Genomic DNA, 4780 nt, shown 5'->3' on the forward strand with positions numbered 1-4780 from the left:
AGATCATTTCATGGTTTGGCTATTTTTTACAAGAAGTTTATAAAGAATTTCAGTGTTGTTTGTAATGTTATGATTGAGACAATGCGAGGAGATATAAAGGAATACAAGTGGATACATAGAGATGATAAGAGTTTTGAGACTTCGAAACAAAAGGTTGTTGAGTTACTTATATTATCTTTTCCTAATTTCAATAAGGTATTTCAAGTTGAATGTGAAGCAAGTGGTAGTGTAATAGGAGCTATATTAAGCTGAGAAGGTTGAAGTTCTTATTTTTGATGAAATCAAAGAGTTGTCTAATACAAATCTTGGTTTTCTTGAGGTGTGGAGAGAGTGTAGAGCACCAAATCTAATAGATCATATTAGTAAGTATGATGAATATTTTATTCAAAAAGGTATGCTTTTCAAAGGCATTCAGTTGTGTATTCCTAGAAGTTCTATGAGGTTGAATCTAATCAAGGAAAAACATAGTGGTGGATCGGATGGACATTTTGGAATTGATAAGACATTGAGTTTGTTGAGAGAGAAGTGTTATTGGCCACAGATGTATAAAGATGTTCAAAAATTTGTGAAGAGTTGTGGAGTTTGTCAAGTTGCAAAAGGAGTAAGTCAGAATACTAGATTGTATACACCTATTTTTATTCCTAATAAACCTTGGAGTGACATCAATATGAATTTTGTTCTTGGATTGCCTAAAAAAACAAATGCGTATGATTCTATATTTGTTGTTGTAGATAGATTTTCTAAAATAAATCATTTTATACCATATAAGAAGACATCAGATGCTAAGCATGTTGTTGAACTTTTCTTGAAAGAGATTGTTGGATTGCATGGATCACCAAGAAGTATTATTTTTGACAGACATAGTAATTTTTTTGGTTATTTTTGGAAAACTTTATGGAAGAAGATGGGTATTGAGTTGAAGTTTACTTCTACATTCTATCTATAGACTGATGCACAAATAGAGGTTGTGAATAGAATCTTGGGTAATTTGTTGAGATGCTTATTTGGAGATTAATCACATAATTGGGAGACAATATTGGCACAAGATGAGTTTGCATATAATAATTCTATGAATAGAAGTACAGGGAAGACACCTTTTGAGATTGTTACTAGAATGAAGCCTAGAGGAGTATCAAATTTAAGGGATGTTTCTATTGAAGAGAAGAAAAGTGTTGTAGGAGAAGAATTTGATAATTTTATAGAGTCTTTACATAAGGAAGTGAAGCTGAAGTTGGAACAAAGTAATCATAAGTACAAGGAGAATGTTGATAAGTCTAGAAGACATCATATTTTTGAAGTTGGTAATGAGGTAATGGTTCATTTTAAGAAAGAAAAATTTCCTGTTGGAACATACAGTAAGCTAAATATGAAGAATTTTGGACCTTGTAAGATCTTGAAGAAGTTTGATAGTGGAAATGCATATAAAATTGAGTTACCTAATGCCATGGATATATCTCCGATATTTAATGTTGTTGATCTATATAAGTATCATGAGTTGAATGATAAATTTGTTGTACCTAATGATTATCCTAAGAAGAAAATTAAAGAGGTTGAATAGATATTGGATCAGAGAGTTGGTAAAAGTACAAGATCAAAAGAGTATTATGAATATTTGGTGAAGTGGAAGAACAAACTAGTTGAAGATGCTACATGGATTTCTCAATCTGAGTTGGATTCAGCTCAGGTTGTGACACTTAAAGATTTAGGAGAATCATTTCTTTCTACCCTAGTTGTTTCATGTAGGATTATCCTAAGTTGACATGTTATCCTACTCATTTGTGTTCATTCTGCCAGTTGTTACTAAATTACAGTCATTGTTGAGCTACAACAATTGTCGAGTGCTGGTAATTTTGTAGTCTAAGCTGAGTTGAAGTTATCCCACATCATGTTAACACTCAAGTTAGCATGTTATCCCATCTCACTCTAGAGTGTGTACCAAGTTCCATAGTCTATGTCAACCTATCCTTCATGTGACAAGTGATCCTGTTAAGAATGTTAGCTTGTGTGAAATTGAATCTGTATTTTTTTATGACTATCCTTAAATAAATTTTGCATAACTGATTATAGTAATTATATTTATATATACATATAATATTATATATACATATATATATATATATAATATTATATATACATACATATATATATATATATATATATATATATATATATATATACACACACACACACACACACACACACACACACTCAAGAGTAGACTAAAATACTTATATAATGTAATGTAATCAGTAATGCCGATAGCACATAATTATTATATTTTGCAATTACATATAATGCACACGTAAATCAGTATTACCTTATACCATCGATGGCAAATATACTTACGTAAAAAAAAACCACTGATTACATTACATGGTGCATAGCATTGACAAAGGAATACTAACTAATCTTACTTTTTGTTTCAAACCTTTGTGAATGGATTCATGGTCATTGAGTTATTGGTATGTGACCTTTCATCACATCTTCTCACTGTGCCCTTAATTTGATATATATATATTATGATCTAAGTGTGAAGTAGATCAATAATAGTGTAAATTGTACTCTCACACTTACAAATCATAATACATAAAATTAGATATATATATATATATATATATATATATATATATATATATATATATATATATATATATATATATATATATATATATATAGTTTCAATACATTATTTAAAATCATCAATAAACATTTAGAAATAAAATAACAATATCTTAATGTCTGCATTACCAAGATTTATAAAATTGAGATTTACACCAATCAATATCACAACATTATAAAACTTTACATGGTATCAGAGCCAAATTGGTAGAGAAATCTCAATTTTTGTGAAAGAAGAAATAATGGCAAACAACATCAGGGTGGAAGACAGACTTGAAGGTGCATCAAATTTCTTCTCTTGGAAAACTTGTATCATTATGATTATGGAAGAACTAGAACTTGAAGAATATATTGAAAAAGATATTCCAATACCTCAAGATGAAACCAAAAAACTCACCTAGAAAAGACATAATAATAAAGCAAGGCAAATCATTGTTGATTCAGTTAAAGATCACATCCTTCCTTCCATATCAGAGATCAAAAGTGCATATGAAGTATTCAAGACCATAAAAAATACCTTTGAGATAAATAACTCAAGTATAATAATCACCATAAAATCTCAATTACTGAATACTAAAATGGAAAAAGGAGATTCTATTCACTCTTACTTTGAGAAAATTTCTGAAATGAAGAAACAATTTTCTTCCATTGGAAACAAAATTGAAGATCAAGAACTCTCATTAAGCTCTAAGAGGGCTTCCAATGTCTTGGGATACTTTCATACAAGTTGTAAGAAGACCTTCAATTCCTACTTTTGATCAATTAAAAAATGAATGCATAGCAGAAGAATCAAGGCTAATCTCTAGAGGGATCACTTCAAATCAAGAAGGAGAAAATCAAGCTCTTCATAATGTCTCAAAAAAAAGAAAGACAAAATTCAATAAAAGGAAATCTAATAGTAATAAAAAGCAGTTCAATAAAAATCATTTTGATGTTAAGTGTTTTAAGTGTGAGAAAATAGGACACACCTTCAAAAACTATCTAGAAAGAGAGAAAATTCTAGCCTTCCTTGTTGAAACAAAGGAAGATGAAAATCAACTATAATATTCTACACTTTCAAGTGAAGTAAATTCAAATAAAGAAGCTTGGATCATAGATAGTGGTGCATCCCATCACATCTTTGGATACAAAAATATGTTTGATACATTTGGAGCTTATATCACTGAAGGAGCTACAATTGGAGACAATTCTACCTATCATGTAAAAGATATTGGGACATATTCTATAAAATTAAAAAATGGAACTACCCTTAATCTTAAAGATGTCTTATTTGTACCAAGCATAAAAAGGAACCTAATTTCTATCTCAAGTTTAACTGATGATGGATATCATGTCACCTTCAACAAAGACAAAGTATTATATTGGCCTAATAACTCAAATATGAAAAATTCTATTACCATAGGGTCCAGATTTGGAACATTATATAGATTAAGCAATATTCAAACTCAAGGTCTTAGTCTTGAAACATCCAATGTTAATGAATTATGGCATAGATGACTTGGGCACATTGGGTTTAGTTCACTTCCTAACTTAGATAAGATAACCTCTGGTACTCCTAAACTAGAGTCATCTCATAGAGGAACTTGCAAAGGGTGTGCTCTAGGGAAAATCATAAAAACACCTTTTCCCTCTAGTGAACATAAGTCAAAATTAGTTTTGGAACTAGTCCATTTAGACCTTTGTGGACCCATGCCCATACCTTCTCTAGGAGGTTTCCTTTATTACATATCCTTCATTGATGATTTTTCTAGGAAGACCTAGATCTATTTCTTGAAAGTCAAAGAATCAAATGAAGTTCTATCAAAACTCAAAACCTTCAGAGCATTAGTAGAAAATCAAACAAGTAAAAGGATTAAAGCATTAAGATCGGACAATGGAGGAGAATATACATCTAACATCTTCAAAAGTTTTTGTAATTTTGTTTGGATTAAGAGGGAGCATACAATACCTTATAATCCTCAACAAAATGGAGTTGCAGAAAGGAAAAATAGAACCATCATTGAAGCTACAAAAGCTATGTTACATGATCAAAATATGCATGCCTCATTTTGGGTAGAAGCTTCTAAGACTGTAGTATACATTCAAAATAGATGTCCACATTCATTTCTAAAGAATACCACACCTAAAGAAGTCTTCTTAGGGACAAACCAGATCTAAGTCA

The sequence above is a fragment of the Cupressus sempervirens genome, chromosome 9 (genome assembly GCF_028749045.1).
Source record: "Cupressus sempervirens isolate cs-2001-9-10 chromosome 9, ASM2874904v1, whole genome shotgun sequence".
NCBI classification, from domain to species: Eukaryota; Viridiplantae; Streptophyta; class Pinopsida; order Cupressales; family Cupressaceae; genus Cupressus; species Cupressus sempervirens.